At 36.5% G+C, this 18,551-nt stretch overlaps 2 pseudogenes; both read left to right on the top strand.

The window, feature by feature from the left end:
* Window positions 1-5,193: 5,193 nt before the first annotated feature.
* Window positions 5,194-12,825, top strand: LOC148212145 (uncharacterized; annotated as a pseudogene).
* Window positions 9,393-10,131, top strand: LOC148212146 (uncharacterized; annotated as a pseudogene).
* Window positions 12,826-18,551: the final 5,726 nt, after the last annotated feature.

Raw genomic sequence — 18,551 nt, 5'->3', positions numbered from 1 at the left:
AGCTTTGATCAAGACAAGTTGGTTGAACTTTAAAAAGGAAAATGGGCCTGATGTAAGTAATAATCCGCTGCCGAATCATCAGAATGTCCAAATAAATGCAATCGAATTCCAAGGGTTCGAGTCGAAGAGTTAGGTTGCCGATATTTACAACCCCTATTGAGGAACTATTTGAAATTCTCTTGGGCGGTGGATATATATCAGTGGAGTACCTATGCCAAAACCTCTAGTATAAAGGGTATGATGAAAGTCTGACGTGCCCGTTCCACGCTGGGGCGAAAGGACACTCTCTAGAGCAATGCAACCATTTTCAAAAGAGAGTTCAAGAGTTGTTAGACTCAAAAGTCCTTACTGTTACAAAATCTCACCTGAAGAAAAGGATAAATGTCGTGGAGGATATCTTGGTTGCTGAGGGCTCAAGTGATTCTCTTAAGCCAAAACCTCTCACCATCTTTTATAGTGAAAAGCCAGATGCAGTCGGAAACCAATCACTATCACTGGTCCTAGCTCCTTTTGAGTATAAAAGTTCCAGAGTAGTGCCTTGGAGATATGAGTGCAAGGTAACTGTAGGGCAAGAGGTATCATCTCTTCCACTCCTAGTTGACAATATCATCAGAGTAGGAGGCTTGACATGAACTGGGAGATGTTATACACCGGATAGCTTGCTAAAACGCGTGAATGAGCCTGCTAGTGAAAAGAATAAAGAGAAAGCAAGTGAGAAGAAGAAGGGGAAGGTAGAGGAAGATAAGAAAGGGAATGCCAAACTCAATGAGTATATTTATGATGAACTGGTGGAGGCAATTGTTGTAAAGGATGCAAGTCGTAAACAACCCATGTCCAAGGAAGAGACTCAAGAGTTTCTAAAGCTAGTGAAGCAAAGTGAATACAAAGTTATTGAACAATTAGGTCGGACACCTGCAAAAATCTCTATATTATCTTTACTGTTATCCTCTGAAGCGCATCGGAATACACTGTTGGAGGTCTTGAAGTAGACTTTCGTTTCACAAGACATCACAGTGGATAATATGAGTATCATTGTAGGGAATATAACGACCTCTAGCTCCATCACTTTTACAGATGAGGAGATACCACCAGAGGGTACAGGACATACCAAAGCTCTCCACATCTCAGTAAAGTGTAGAAACTTCATAATAGAAAAAGTCATTATGGACAATTGATCTTCTTTAAACATAATGCCAAGATCCACGCTAGAGAAGTTACCGGTTGATATGTCCCATACGAGACCTAGTACTATGATAGTAAGAGCTTTCGATGGAAGTCGTAGCGTTGTTGTTTGGGATATTGAGATCCCGATTAAGATAGGTCTTTGCACCTTTGACATAACATTTCAGGTTATGGACATTACATCAGTTTATAGTTTTTTGTTGGGGTGACCTTGGATACATTCGGTAAGGGCAGTTCGTCTACTCTACATCAGAAAATTAAATTTGCGGTTGACCAAAAGTTGGTGATCATATCGGGACAAGAAGACATTCTAGTCTCAATGCTTGCTTCGATGCCATACTTTGAAGCAACAGAAGAAGCTTTTGAGTCTTCATTCCAATCATTCAAGATTGCAAATGCTACAACTTTACATAAGAAGTCTGGAAGACCTAAGCCACGACTTTTAGAGGCCGCCTTTAAAGGAGACACTGGGAGTTTAGACAAGCTACCGAGGATGGCTAAAAATACAAGGAGGTTCGGGCTAGGGCATAAGCCAAATAGGTGTGACATCACCAGAGTGCAGAACCGTGAAAAAGCAAAACGTCTAACAAGATTTGAGAATAGGGAGCATGATTACTCAAGGAGGACTGTTTTACCTCTCAGCCACTCTTTCAGAAGTACCGACATAGTCCATCGGGAGTACGATGAGAGTTTTGCAGTGGCAGTAGTGATAGAAGAAAGAAAGCAAGTCGGACCTTTTATCTTCCCGTGCCCAGACAGTTTCGAGCTGAGCAATTGGAGCGTGCTAGAGCTGCTGTATTTTATAAATAATAAGTCAAAGTAATTGTTTTTTTTCCCTCATTTTCTTAATTAATAAATTAATTTTCTATTCCCTTGTGTATTCTATCCAGACGTATCATTTGTCTATAATTCTTCCACATCAATAAAGTTTAAATTCATTCACTTTGATTCTTTCCTTTGTTATTTCTCTGGGCCAATTTATTCATTTGTTTCCTTTTCCTTTCTTTTCTCCCTTATTATATCTTAAGCAGTAATACTGAGATTGAATGTGATAATGATTTGAAATACAAACTCGATACACCTATATACAACGTCGAGTCGGGTGAGGAAATGAACGATGAGCCCTCTGCTGAGTTATTAAGAATGTTAGAAGAAGAAGAAGAAAAGATGTTGGGACTCCATGAGGAATTAACTGAGACAGTTAACTTGAGAGTCGCAAAAAGTTGACAGAGTTACTTCATGAATATGCTGATGTTTTTGCTTGGTCATATCAAGATATGCTTGGTTTAGATACAGACATTGTAGTGCACAAATTGCCAATTAACCCAGAGTTCAAGCCGGTTAGGTAGAAGTTACGGAAAATGAGGTCAGATATGTTGATCAAGATAAAGGATGAAGTAAGGAAGCAAATTGATGTGGGGTTCCTTACGGTATCTAATTACCCTGAGTGGGTGGCAAACATTGTCCCTGTACCAAAGAAAATGGACAAGTAAGAATGTGTGTGGATTATAGAGACTTGAATCGTACAAGTCTAAAAGACAACTTCCCGCTTCCTCATATTGATGTGTTGATTGATAATACTGTTGGGTTCTCAACCTTCTCCTTTATGAATGGGTTCTCAGGCTACAATCAAATTAAGATGGCACCTGAAGATCGCGAAAAAACCACATTCATTACGCTATGGGGAACTTGTTGCTACAAAGTTATGCTATTTGGGTTAAAAAACGCTGGGGCAACCTACCAGCGTACCATGGTTACTCTCTTTCATGACTTGATGCACAAAGAAATTGAAGTTTACGTGGATGATATGATTGCCAAGTCAAAACAGGGCGAGGAGCACACAACTATTTTAAGGAAGCTGTTTGATCGATTGAGGAAGTTCAAATTGAAACTCAATCCCAACAAATGCATATTTGGGGCAACCACTGGAAAACTCCTAGGTTTTGTAGTAAGCTAAGAAGGCATTAAAGTTGACCCGGCTAAAGTCAAAGCAATCTTAGAGATACCACCTCCACAGACGTAGAAAGAAGTCAGAGGATTTCTAGGACGCCTCAACTACATCGCAAGGTTCATATCTCACTTAACAGCAGGTTGCGAACCCATCTTTAAATTGCTCCGCAAGAACAACGATGGGGTATGGAGTGAAGATTGTCAAGCAGCTTTTGATAAGATTAAGCAGTATTTGCAAGACCCTCCAGTTCTTGTGCCACCAACTCCAGGATGGCCCTTTATTTTATATCTCACAGTGACTGAAAACTCAATGGGATGTGTACTAGGGCAGCATGATGATTTAGGCAGGAAAGAACATGCTATATATTATTTAAGTAAGAAGTTCACCAATTGCGAGACTAGATACTCTCAAGTAGAAAAAACTTGTTCTGCTCTAGCTTGAGCTGGCCGACGTGTAAGATAATACATGTTGTATTATACCACATGACTCATTTCAAAGATGGACCCCATAAAGTACATTTTTGAAAAGCCGTCTCTCTCGAGTTGAATGGCAAGGTGGTAGTATCTCTTGTCCGAATATGATATTGTTTATGTGACTCAAAAGGCCATTAAGGAGAGTGCTTTGGCCGACTACCTAGCTCAACAACCTATGAATGACTACGTACCGGTGAAGTTCGACTTTCCAGATGAGTATATCTCCACCATAACCGCAAGTGAGGAAAGTTTAGACCCACAAACTTCGACCATGAACATGAAATAAATTGCTTTGGCGATAAAATCTCGCTATTGTCGTCGAAAAGGCCCGCTAAAAACATGAAATAAATTGCTTTCGGCGACCACTTTAAAATCGTCGTTGAAAGGTGCCCTAAAAATCAATCTCCTTCCCCATTTCTCCATTTCTCTTCCCTTTTGCACCCCCCCCCCCCCCGATTTTCAGATCTCCGTCCGTCGCTGCCGCTGCTCGACCTCTAGTTGTCCGTCGCCGCCGCCTCGACCGCTCGCCGTCTGCTTCTGATTCTACCGTTCCACCTCCGCCCTCCGCCTCCGATTCGACCTGTTTCGCCTATCGGGCTCCTAATTCGTCTTCAGTTCCGCCACCCGCTGCTGCTGCACCACCGTCCACTGCTCCCAACCGCTGCCCGCCAGTCGCCGCCCGCCCGCCACCGCCTCCGACACCCTAAGGTTTATATTTTTTTTTCACTTTATTTATGTTAATTTTTTTAATATTAGATTATATTTATTTAGGTTATTTTGATTATTTTTAAAATATTATATTTATGTATATTATTTTGCTTTTTTAATCTTGAACACAAGCTTGAGTTATTTGAGAAATTTTTGAATTATATTTGAGATATTGTAAATGCTATGTGAGAAATTGTGAATTATATTTGGGATATTGTGAATGCTATGGAGAAATTGTGAAATTGATGTTTTGTAATCTTGAACAAATGCTTAAGTTATATTTTGTATAGTAGTTGATGTTTTATATGAGTTACTGGAGAAATTGTGAAATAAGTTATTTGAGAAAATATAAAAGTTGTTATTTGTTTGATTTTGACGTACTTTTTTTGGTTGATGATTTAATTTATTGGCTTTGTAAGTGTGATTGTTTTATTTATACTTAAATTAGTCGATTTTTGTGCGCATGATTGTTTTATTTATATGTATTCTTTGTGATTTTATTGTTGTTGGTTTTGAATTTATAATGAATTATGAATGATTATTATGTTGGTTGTGACCGATGTTGGTCTAGATTTTTAGACGACCTCTCTAAGTATATTTTAGTTCTTTTTTTAGTGGCTATATCTTAGGAATATATCTAAGGCCTCAATAATACTTTCTAAGTCTTCTACTTTTAACTACAATACTCATAATCGACAATAATGACCACACCCTTGCATCCTCGTCTCACTTTGAAAACAAATTTTAGATATTTCTATTTTCAAAATATCCTTAGGTTGATGACAAAATGAACATAATCTTTTGTCTGATTCTTTTAGGATTCAACATTGACCATTTATACTGAATTGGAGGTTTTTTAAAAGAGTATTATCATCGATAATGAATAAGAATTGGATTAAGGTTAGGGATAGATTCTCGCCCGAGTATGTTCAAGGAGTAAAACATTTCATAGAATTAGCAAAACTTCACGTCAACAATACGAGGAAAACAAGATGTCCATGTAGATATTGTATGAATGTAAAGTGGCTTTCAATTGATGGAGTAGAAAGACACTTGTTTATAAATGGAATATCACATTCATATACTCAATGGATATACCATGGAGGAGAACCAATCCCTTCAAGTTGTTATAAAAGACGTGAAACTCCTTCGACAATGAATTAAATAGAGAATACAATGTGATGAATAATGAAGATGGTGATATGTCTGGACTTCTCAATGATTTACAGTACCCCATGATAGAAGAAAATGTAGAAGGTAAACAATTTTGTTTTGAGACGCTCCCAAACGAACATGGAAGAGACACGTTTAATAGTTTCGAGTAGTTGTTCAATGAAGTGCGTAGTCAATTGTACACAGGTTGTACAAAATTTTGATCATTGATTTTTGTAGTAAAGTTGATGCATATCAAGATCATTAACAATTGGAGTAATAAATCGTTTGATATGTTACTTGAATTGTTAAACGAAGCATTTACAATAGCTGCATCTATACCTAGTATACAGCATATGAGGCTAAAAGGAGACTGCGTGATTTAGGACTTTCATATGAGTCCATACATGCCTGCAAGTATGACTGTATATTATTTAGGAAAGAATATTCTGAATGTCAAAGTTGTCCAGTATGTGGTGAACCTCGTTATAAAAACAATGATGAGAAAGCTTTACAAGTCCCCCAAAAAGTGTTACGATATTTTTCGTTGATACCAAGATTGAAACGATTCTTTTCTTCAAAACATTTCTGTAAGGACAGTATTGTAATTTTAAGTAAAAAAAAGAGAAAAGAAAAGGAAAGGAAAGTGGGAAAGTGAAGACGTGTGTGAAGGCATTGAAGGGACACGTGTAGAGGAAAAATGGGAAAAATGGGAAAAATAGAAAAGAAAGAAAAAGGAAGAAAAGGAAAGGAAAAAAAGGGGGGGGGGGGAGTGTTGGGCACGAAATGAAACAAAAGATGGGAGGCTGAAAGGGAAGAATTTCATTGCTGAAGAAGGCGGAGGTGAAGGTGGTTTTAGAGCAAAGGGAAAAAAAAACATTGATCTTCTTGTGTTCAAAGTATCTCTTGAAATAGGTGGAGACTCTGAATATCTGATTCCTTGAACTCTTGGATGGATTTCGGCCTCTGTGCGTGTTTTCATTGTTATAAGTCAGAGGAATCTGTGAAGTAAAAGAAGAAGAAGAGAAGAAATGGAGAGGAAGAAATAGAGGGTTCCGTTGGTTGTGGTTGAGGGAGGAAGTAGGTGAATAGTAGAGGAGAGAGAATGAGTGGGTTAAAATTAAAAATAAAAGAAAATGAAAGAAAAAAAATGGTTGGGAAATTGAAGCTCACGTGTAGGAAATTGAAATGGGTTGAAAGGTTATGAATGTGGGATATGGGTCCCACTTGTAAGGAAGATGAGAGAGGAAGAGGTGTAATTGGATGGTAGAGAGAGAATGGGGTTGTTGATTAAATTTATGGTTTAATTCGGAGAATTGTAGAGTTTAATTGAAAATTGAGTGTGAATTGAAATTTCATTGGTTATTATTTCATGACGATCGGAAATTGGAGCAGTGTACCGACCTAATTCACCTCGTTCATAGAATGTGGGTACATATGCGGTGTTGAATTTTCTTAACCTGTTTTAGGTTTGAAAGAAGATATTTGATACGTATTCAGAAAGTGTTTTTAGAAAGTATATGTTGTTACAAGTCATGTTCAGAAAATTACTGAATTTTAGTTGTTCAAGTTATTTGAAGTTTTAAATGAGAATATTTATTACTTCAGCTTTATGAAGCTCATCTTAAGAATTGAAATTTCAGTTGTTTTTATGGAAGAAGTTTTACGAAACTATTTTCTTATTAGAATGCCACTCACTGAGCTTCCAAGCTCACTGTTTATCATTGTTTTTCTCCACCAGGCTGCACTTGAGTTTCAAAGAGATAGCCGACCAATTTCTGTCACGCACCGTCTCAAAACTTGCATATCATTTTGTATGTACATCTAGAATTAACTTATACTGGAATAGTTGTACCTTTTGTAGTTGTATAGCATGTCTAGAAGTCGTGGCTGAATAATTATTTTTTTTAAACTGAATTATGCTACATTTTATGTTTTATATATTGAAGAATAAACTAAATTAGTTTTAGAAATTTAGAAATAAGTTGACTATAGACTTGGTAGATGGTTGGGGGTCTGTGGTCGGCGCGACTTGTTCTATAGTTAGTAGGTGCTTAGGTCGGGTTGTGTCAATTTCGCTTTTGAAATGAGGTGGCATAAAGAAAAACAAGTTGAGACAGAGGGTGTCTTACAACATCTAGCTGATGCTTTAGGGTGGAAGCATCTAGATAGCACATTTCCTCGATTTGCTTCAGACCCACGAAATGTTCGTTTGGGACTAGCTTTAGATGGGTTTCATCCATTTGGGAATATGAACAATTCACATAGCATGTGGCCAGTGGTACTTATTCCATACAATTTGCCTCCTTGGAAGTGCATGAAAGAAAATAATTTATTAATCTCATTGCCTATTCCTGGGCCGAAGTCACCTGGAAAAGATATCAACATTTACTTACAACCATTAATTGAAGAGTTGAAAGAGTTATGGGATACTGTGGTTCGTACTTACGATGTGTAAGTGGTGAGTACTTTCAACTACACGCAACTCTTTTATGGACTATTAATGACTTTCTAGCATATGGCGACTTGTCCGGATGGAGTACAAAAGGATACCAAGTATGTCCCATCTGTAAAGAGGACAATTCATCTTTTTTTTAATAAGAAACAAAATTTGTTTCATGGGACATCGACGTTATCTTCCTCAAAATCATAGTTGGCGTGGGAGTAGATTGCATGATGAAAAGTTAGAACGACGCCCCCCACTAGTGTCAATGGATGGAGATGTGATTCTTCAACAAGTAAATACACTTAATTTTCTAGATTTTGGTAAGAATCCAACCAAACAAAAGAGTAAAAGAAAGGGAGATTTAAATTGGACGAAAAAAAGTATATTCTTTGAACTTCCCTATTGGTCGAAACTTGTGTTAAGATATAAGTTGGATGTGATGCATATCGAGAAGAACATATGCGACAATCTAGTAGGAACTTTGTTAAATATCGATGGGAAAACAAAAGATACGATCAATACGCGTTTGGATTTATAAGATTTAAAAATTTGGAAAGATTTACACTTACAAAAAGAGGAGAATAAAGTTGTAAAAAACCACATGCTACGTATACATTGACTGCTGCTGAGAGGGTGAAGTTTTGCAAATTCTTGAAATCAGCTAAGTTTCCATAAGGATTTTTGTCTAATATATCGATATGTGTGAGCACAGAGGACGGGAGACTATAGGGGTTGAAAACTCACGACTGTCATGTTTTGCTACGACGACTATTACCGATTGCCATTCAAGCATACGTACCACGTTTGTGGGTACAACTATCGTTGAGCTATGTAACTTCTTTCGTGATATATGTGCAAAGACAGTACGCATCAATGATTTGGATCGATTGCATTCTGACATTATAATCATACTATGTAAGTTGGAGAGAAAATTCCCACCAACATTTTTTGATGTTATGATACATCCTGCAGTTCACTTACCATACGAAACAAAAATTGTGGGGCTAGTTAGTTACAGTTGGATGTACCCTATCGAGCGAAGTCTCCGAACCTTAAAACAATATGCACAAAAGAAGAATAGAGCTCGTCTTGAGGGTTCGATAGCCGAATCATTCGTCATGAATGAATCGTTGACTTTCTGCTCATTGTATCTGAGTAGAATTGAAACGAGATTCAATAGAGATGAACGCAACGATGATACTATTGTCGGTTATAAAAATTATGGACATTTTGACGTGTTCAGGCTAAGTGCACGGCCTCTTGGGACATCAACTTCGAAAACATTATCCGTCATTGAAAGAAGAGTTGCACACTGGTACGTACTGAACAACTGTGCAGAGATATAGTCGTATCGCGAGTAAGTTCGACTTATGCTACGTTCACTTTAATTTCACACTTAGTACGTATAACACTAATGTTGTTTTTCTCTTTTTTTGGAATTGTAGTCAACATTTGAGCTCAATTCGAATTCCTGGAGACAATGTTCCTGCCCTATATGAAGGACGCAGTACACAATTTCCTGATTGGTTAAAAAAAAGGTAATATTGATTTTTAGGGTTTCAATGTAGATGAACACAAAACGAAATCGTTAAGTATTTTTTTATGATCTATTACAGGTTTTGACATTACGGGAACAAGGCGAATTAGATGATGATCTTTATTCACTTACGTTAGGGCCGTCACTAACTGCATGTTCATATAGTGGTTGTATTGTAAACGGACTACATTTTCAAAATATAGAACGCGACAGTCGTCGAACGACACAAAATAGTGGGGTCATAGTGTGTGGAGGAGAAGAGGATGACATGAATTTTTATGGTGTCTTGAGTGATGTTTGGGAGTTAGATTATGTTATGGGGAGACGTGTGATACTTTTTAAGTGCAAATGGTTTGACACAGACTCTAAGAAGAATAGAATTCGAGTTGACTTAGATTTTAAGTCAATTAATACGTCTAAGTATTGGTATGCCGACGACCACTTAATTCTCGTTGGACAAACTCAACAAGTATTTTATTTGGATGACCCCAAACTTGGTAATAATTGGAAAGTTGTGCAACATATTCTAAATAAACGTGCATGGGATATTTCAGAACAAGAAGACGTTGAAAATGATCAAATTTCGTTGTGAGAAGTAGGACCTAGAATTGAAATAGATGAATCCACTCAAGATAGTTCATTGCGTCGAGATGATGTTGATCCTATTGTCGTTGAGGGTTGAGAACAGTCCAATGGAAGCATAGATGCGAGCAATGTGGATGATTTTATAAATGACGAATCGGACGATGTGGAAGCGTCAACTGATAATGATATAGATGATGTTGACGATGAGTATTATAGCGAATAAGTATTCCTCCAACTATGTCGATTTAAATATATGTTGGATAAATTATACATCAAATTCATTTATGTTGAGTATTTGTTTTGTCAATATATAATACTTTTCGTTGGTTGCCTAAGTTTGCAGAAAAATGAAACCAGACCAAGCAGGTCAGTTAGAGGCACACGTACAGGGTCGTGAGCATCCACTAGCAGACCCGCCTATTCTGGTTGTTCTTCCAGGTACGTCAATTTAAATATATATAAAATAAATAAGTATGATTTTACTAATTGGCTTACTGTTTGACAACATACAGATAGATTAGGCGTGCGAGGATTTACTCGATTGATAGAGCTATAAAATCAAGTTCGTGCAACTAACGAAAGGTACGTATCGTATGTGACCACACAGTTAATAAACCAATATGTCCCATGGCCACCACATTCTCTATGGCGATCGGGGTACATACACGCGAACAAGTCGACCTAAAGGTTAACAAGTGGAGTGAGGTCGAAAAAATTCAGAAGAGGGCAATTATAACTCAGCTCAAGGTTTGAGATTAATTACGAAATATATTTTATCTTTTGTTATGATGCAACAGTAATAACACTTAAATATATGTTCGATGTTTTTTTTGTTATAGGGTCATTTCGATTTCAACGAATCAGATCGAGTTATGAAGAAATTCATCGAGCATGAGATGAGAACGACACATAAGGCATATAGGGAAAAATTGCGCCAACACTACCTGAGTTATCCCACACCTGAGATTGCGCACAACAATCCTCCTGAGCAATTGTTGGCAAAACCAGACGATTGGAACATGTTGTGCAATAGATGGGAGACAGATGAGTGGAAGGTAATTTTACGAATATAAATTATTCTTTTTTTTAGTATTTATACTCAATATATATTCTCATTTAAGTTTTCTTTTGTTAGAAAAAATCTGAGACCAACAAATGCAACAGGGCGAAGATGCCATTCAACCATCGTGCGGGGCCGAAGGCATTTGCTATTATTGCAAAGGAGAAGGTGCAATGCAATAATATTTTTTTAGCCATATACTTATATTACTTAAGATTGATTATCAACAATTATGTGTTATCAATTGCAGAAAGAAGAAGAGGGAGGTGACAATTTTTCTGAAATCGATTTGTTCAGGGAGACGAGATATTCTGACACTAAAGGTTGGGTCGAAGGAGCGGAGACAGCTTACGTAAGTTTACAAATCTTATAACAATTAAGTTCAAATTACGCATTGAATTTTATGTGTAAACATTTTGTTCTTTTTAAAAATATGTATGCAGCTAGACATGATGCGTGTTAGAGAAGCATCTATGTAAGACGGAGGTGAATCGATACCAGACCCAGAAGTATTAGAGACAGTTCTTGGTTATCGTTCAGGATACGTTAAGAGTGCTGGTTGGGGCCCAAAACTAAAGTCTCGTAGAGGTTCTTATTCAAGTGTAGCATCAACACAGCGGGAAGAAGAGCTGTCACAAGAAATATATACTCTAAGAGAAGAATTTCAATACCGTTTCACACAAAAAGACAAGGAGTTAGATGAGCGTCTCGCAGCCAAAGATTATGAGATTACGAGTCTACGCGGTGAAATGTCAGATTTGAGATCAATGGTGCTACAACTTATGAGTCTGTCTAGTGGAGCCAGCTCGTCAAAATAGGTATGTCCACATAGAGTGTTGTTAGAATTCAATAACCATAAATGTGACTATCTTGCAGTTATGGTAGTCATTTAGAACGTGTATTATGAATGATTTAACTATGTTTATGTTTGAGTGCATGTTTGAAGTGTTTTAGATATTAATATCAAGTGAATCTTCTGTGAAGTGAATCTTCTGTGAAGTGAATCTTTGAAGTGAATTGGTACGTCAAGTATAGTGTTGTTAAAATTCAGTAACTGTAAATGTGGCTATCCGGTAGTTATGGTATCTAGAACATATGTCATGTATAGTTTAGCTATGCTTATGTATAATGTGGTTTTGGATGATTTTGTTGAATATGTGAAATGAATTGGTGATTGTGGATGTTTTACATAATAAAAGCAAGTTTTGAGAATTTGAAGTCTGAAGATTAGTTTTTCTTAACTTTGTGGGGTTTTATACGTACCTTTCCTTTAGTTTGTATAATTTGGATTGAAGTTAATGAGAGTTATATGGACATGAGAGATTTATGTGTGTGTTTTGATAATGAGACTAAGTTTTGTGCATTTTAAGTTTGTTTGGGAGAGTTTTATTGGCTTTGAATATATGAGAGTGTTGGGGGGGACGTTATTAAGTGTTTTTGGATAACGTTGTTGAATTTTAAGTGAATTGTGATAGAGTGTTTGTGAATGTTTTTTAGACTTGGTGAGAGTAAGTTTTGTGAATTTTAAAGTTGTTTTCATGAGTTTTTGTTAACTTTTAATGCTTACTTTGAGTTCATGCATATGCAAAGCTTAGAATGACGTTATTAAGTGTTTTTGGATAACGTTGCTGAATTTTAAGTGAATTGTGATAGAGTGTTTGTGAATGTTTTTTAGACTTGGTGAGAGTAAGTTTTGTGAATTTGAAAGTTGTTTTCATGAGTTTTTGTTAACTTTTAATGCTTACTTTGAGTTCATGCATATGCAAAGCTTAGAATGACGTTATTAAGTGTTTTTCGATAACGTTATTGAATTTTAAGTGAATTGTGATAGAGTGTTTGTGAATGTTTTTTAGATTTGGTGAGAGTAAGTTTTGTGAGTTTGAAAGTTGTTTTCATGAGTTTTTGTTAACTTTTAATGTTTACTTTGAGTTCATGCATATGAAGTGAGAATAACATTTTTGAGTTCATGCATGTGCAAAGCTTGAATGTTTAGTTTGACATGAGGAATGAGTTAGAATTGGAAGTTTGTTTGAATGGAAGTGGTGAGTTAACTTGTGGAAGTGTTTGTTAACATAAGTTTATTTGTTAATTATTTTTTCAGGTTCGTTCTATTTCTGTATCGAAAGCTTCTGAAAAGTTGATTATCTCTCGAGAAGACTTTGATGATATGAGACATTTGAATGTTTAAGTTTTTTATTTTGAGACTTCTTAGAATATGTTGTTTAATTTTAGTTTGTATGGACTTCTTGTACTTTTTGTAAAACTAATTTTTATATGATGGTATAAAATTTTATATGAAATTCAATCTATGGCATTTAGGTTTATTGTTGAAGAGGAGGAAAAAAATAAATAAAAAAATCGGCGACGAAACCAACATTTGATCGCCAAATGTCAGATTTGGCGACCAAAACTGTTTTGTGGCCGAAGGTTACCTTCGGAGACCAAAACAGATTTGGTCGCCGAGGACACCTTCGGCAACCAATATCAGGTCGTCGAAGCTACCTTCGACAATGAAAAACGAAAGTCATCGCCGAAACCCTCTCGCGACTGGGCAACGGCAACGAGTCAGGCGACGACTTATTTTCGTCGCAAAAGGTTTTCGGGGACGAATTTGGACCTTTTCGTCGCCGAAACCCTAAATTCTTGTAGTGAGGAGAATGGGAAACAAGAGACACTAAGTTGTTGCCTTACAAACAACTCATAACAGAATTGTCACAAGAATTTGATGAAATCTTATTTGATTATTTGCCAAGAGAAAATAATCAAGTAACAGATGCATTGGCCATATTACCAGTGATGTTCAATTTAGAACTCAATGAGGATGTCCGTCCGATTAAAGTTGGGAGGAGAGATGTCCCAGCTTCTTGTATGAGCATTGAGGAAAAACCCGACGGTAACCCCTGGTTTCATGAAATTAAGCAATATATCAAGAGTAAAGAATATCCACCAAATGCTTCAAAAAATGATAAGCGCACCTCCGCAAGTTGGCAACGAAGTTTTTCTTAAACGGAGAGATATTGTACAAGAGAAACCATGACATAGTTCTCCTAAGGTGCGTTGAAGGAAGAGAGGCCAATAGGATTATGGAGGAAATTCATGAAGGAATTTGTGGCACTCATACAAATGGGCACATGATAGCTAGACAAATTTTAAGAGCTGGCTGTTACTGACTGACTATAGAGACAAATTGTATTAAATATGCAAGAAAATGTCACAAATGTTAAATTTACTCGGACAAGATTCATTCTCCTGCTTCTCATTTGCATACTTTGACAGCCTTTTGGCCTTTCTCTATGTGGGGCATGGATGTGATAGGACCTATCGAACCTAAAGCATCAAATAGGCACCAATTCATTTTGGTAGCCATAGATTATTTTACTAAATGGGTAGAAGTAACTTCTTACCGAGATGTGACAAAAAGAGTTGTAGTCAAATTATCAAGAAATAAATTATTTGTCGTTATGGTCTTCCTGAAAGCTTAATTTCCGATAATGCAAGGAATTTGAACAACAAATTATGAGTGAACTCTATGAGCAGTTTAAGATCAAACATCTCAACTCAACCCCTTATCGACCTAAGATGAATGGTGTAGTGGAAGCTGCCAACAAAAACATAAAAAGAATAATTGAAAAGATGACTGTAACTTACAGAGACTGGCATGAAATGTTTCCATTTGCCTTACATGATTACCGTACCTCAGTTCGTACTTCAACTAGGGCAACGCCATTTTCATTAGTTTATGGTATGGAATCTGTTTTCCCTGTTGAAGTAGAAATTCTATCATTGAGAGTTATCATGGAGGCTAAGTTACAAGAGGCTGAGTGGGTCCAAAGACGTTATGAGCTGCTAAATTTTGTAGAAGAAAAGAGGTTGACGACATTATGCAGAAGACAACTTTATCAAAGAAGAATGATGAAAGCCTATGACAAGAAGGTGCGCCCAAAAAGGTTTAGAGAGGGAGATTTAGTTCTAAAAAGAATTCTCCCATTACAGAAAGATCATCGAGGCAAATGGACCCCAAATTATGAAAGACCATTTGTGGTAAAAAAGACTTTCTCTAGAGGAGCACTAGTTCTGGCTAACATGGATGGCAACGAGTTTTTAAAATCAAGTCAATTCAGATTATGTTCGAAAGTATTATGCATAATTTCTCGTGTATCTCGAAAATTTCACATTGATCTCAGTATTTCACTTGAAAGGCATTTTATGTATTCATTTTTTATATAGCCTACAAATTTGAACAACATTTTTGAGATATGTATCCTTTGTCATTTGAAAATCTCATTTATAAATTATGTTCTCTATTCGTCTCTTTATTTATGAATGACGGTAGTGGCTTACATTCACGTTCTCCAAGGTCACTTGTTGCTTGAAATCAAACGTAAGGGCACAGGAAACCTAAAAATAGGGACATTTGTTCTCTGGAATATTGGGGAAAATATGTCATTACAAAGTTATCAGGGGCAAAGTCGTCGTCCCATTTGTTCTGGCTACTCTCGATCCAGTTAAAAGGATTTTTGAAGGAAAACGAAATGCGGTGATCGGGCTATCTGAACAATCCCAAGTTTTTATAAAAGTAAGTGATTTCACTCTATTTTGGCATCCAAGAAAATTTTTCCTGTTATCATCATGCGTCAAACGTACGTTTCATGCATCGTTTCATGCATCATTTCATGCATTTTCCTTGAAAAAGTCTCAAAAAAGCCCTATGGTAGAGAGTTTCATGACAGTTCAAAGATCGTGCTCGAAGCCTGTATCAAGCCAGGTCCGTTGCATTTTAGTTTTTCGTTGGTTAAATCGAACCCCATCAAAGATCGTGTCGAAGCCTTTGTCAAGCCAGATTAGTTGCCTTTTAGTTTTCTGTTGGTTAAATCGAACCCGATCAAAGATCGTGGTCGAAGCCTGTGTCACGCCAGGTCCGTTGCATTTTAGTAACCGTTGGTTAAATCGAACACGATCAAGGATCGTGGTCGAAGCCTGTGTCAAGCCAGGTCCGTTACCTTTTAGTTTTTTTCGTTGGTTAAATTGAACCCGATCACAGATCGTGGTCGAAGCCTGTGTCAAGCCAGGTCCGTCGCATTTTAGTTTTCTGTTGGTTAAATCAAACCCGATCAAAGATCGTGGTTGAAGCTTGTGTCATGCCAGGTCCATTGCCTTTTAGTTTTATGTTGGTTAAATTGAACCCGATCAAAGATCGTGGTCGAAGCCTGTGTCAAGCCAGACCTGTTGCCTTTTAGTTTTCTGTTGGTTAAATAGAACCCGATAGATCGTGGTCGAAGCCTGTGTCAAGCCAGGTCCATTGCCTTTTAGTTTTTAGTTGGTTAAATCGAACACGATCAAAGATCGTGTTCGAAGCCTGTGTCATGCTAGGTCCGTTGCCTTTTAGTTTTTCGTTGGCTAAATCGAACCCGATCAAAGATCGTGGTCAAAGCCTGTGTCAAGCTAGGTCCGTTGCCTTTTAGTTTTCTGTTGGTTAAATCGAACCCGATAGATCGTGGTCGAAGCCTATGTAAAGTCAGGTCTGTTACCTTTTTAATTCCCCGTCGGTTAAATGAAACGCGATTAAAGTTCGTGATCGAAGCTGGTCAAGCAAGGTCCGTCATTCTAGCCTCGCCTTCCCAATACTTTGTCTTTTGCCTTTGTCTACCCTTTTTCTGCAAGGATACACAAAGGGGGGCAAGATGTAGACACCGTATTTTGTTCGGCTCGCTTTCGATAAAAAAAAATAATTTCTGATTTATCTATTATTTTATTATATTTATTGATTTAGTTTAAAATAACATAATTTACTTTATTATAAGATTTAATATAAAGTTTTAATTAAATCAAATTACGTTTTAAAATTAGATTTTGTTTGAAAATAATTGGTTTTAAGATTTAAAAAACTATTTTTTGTTCTCTCCTTTGATTTTTTCCTTCGTACGTGTCCCCTTCCCTTCTTCTCCTCCTACTTTTTCTCTCTTCTCTTGCCTCTTTTTCTTTTTTACCATTATCTTTAGGTGTATTTAAAGAGGGCTACAATGGAGAGGAGGAAACACACAGAAAACCCATACAGAGAAGAGGAACAAAAATTCACTTCCTTCTTTCCCTCTACTATCACCTTCTCTTCTTCTTCACCCACACCGGCGACCCCAACGATACTCTGACTGCATACGTCCACCGGTGATCACAAGTTTCGACAACCCGAGCACAGTAGTCACGTGAAAAGCTCTATAATCCTGACGGACAACAATAATATAACGAACAACTTATACAACCGACGCACAGATCTCCGGCAACCTGACTCCTACCTCAAGTGCTCCTTCACGGTTTCAGACCCGCGGGTACACCAAGGATTTCGTCACTGCAGTACGTGATATAGAAAAAAATGCTTTTAGAAATGATTTGATTTTTTTAAATAAATTTGTTTTAAATATGAGTTTTTAAATAAGTTTGTTTTAAATTTGATATATATATTTTTTAAAATAAGTTTGTTTAAATATGATTTGATTATTTTTAAAATAAGTTTCTTTTAAATATGATTTGATTTTTTTTTAAAATGAGTTTGTTTTAAATATGATTCTTTTTTAAATGAATTTGTGTTAAATTTGATTTTTTTAAAAAGGAAGTTTGTTTTAAATATGATTTTTTTTCTTTAAAACAAGTTTGTTTTAAATGTTTTTTTTTTAAGTTTTAAGGAAGTTTGTTATAGGGATTTCAAATCTACTAATTCATATCTTATAACAAAGTGTGAATTAATATAACGTGGGACATTTCAATCAAAATACAAAAATAATTTTCTTTTGGACCAAATAGAATAATAGGATAATTTTTGACAAAATATGGTACCGTGTTCGAACGGGTGTCGTATGATGCTAACACCTTCCCTATGCTCAGCCGACTTCCGAACGTAAAATCTTTTTATCGTAGACCGAGTTTTTAAAATAGGTGACCAATCACACCTCGTAGATGATTGGTGGCGACTCCAAACCCTAATCTCGAAAGAGATCTGTTAGGGGATGACATCGGCCGCTCCGCGTCACGATGACGTTGTGATATTCATTAATAATAACAAAGTTAAATTAAAAAAATAAATATTAAATATAAATTAAATATTTTATAATAATATCACATCAACTAACAAAAGTGATATAAATTATTAAGAGTATAAATGAAAAAGAAATAAAAAAGTATAAAATAATTAAATAAAAAGATATGGGTCTCATTAATTAAGAGAGATAAACGATAAAAGTAGAATAGTGATTGCAATAAATGTGTAGGACCCACGGAATAAGAAATGAGAATGAGATTGATGAGGGTGTAGGAGAGGAATGAGATTGCTCCTTTTTAGGGAATAGGAATGAAAAAAGTGGGTGGGTCACACCATTTGATTCCCATTTCAACAATTTAGTAAACACCATCAAAGGGAATAAAATAATTGATTATCATTCTTTCATTCCCATTCCCTTGAAGTAAAC

This window comes from Momordica charantia (genome assembly GCF_013281855.1).
Source record: "Momordica charantia cultivar OHB3-1 chromosome 3 unlocalized genomic scaffold, Mcharantia_2.0 BLBB01000003.1, whole genome shotgun sequence".
In the NCBI taxonomy this organism is placed as follows: Eukaryota; Viridiplantae; Streptophyta; class Magnoliopsida; order Cucurbitales; family Cucurbitaceae; genus Momordica; species Momordica charantia.
The sequence above is the reverse complement of the archived record's forward strand: the minus strand, read 5'-3'. Positions and strand labels throughout refer to the sequence as shown.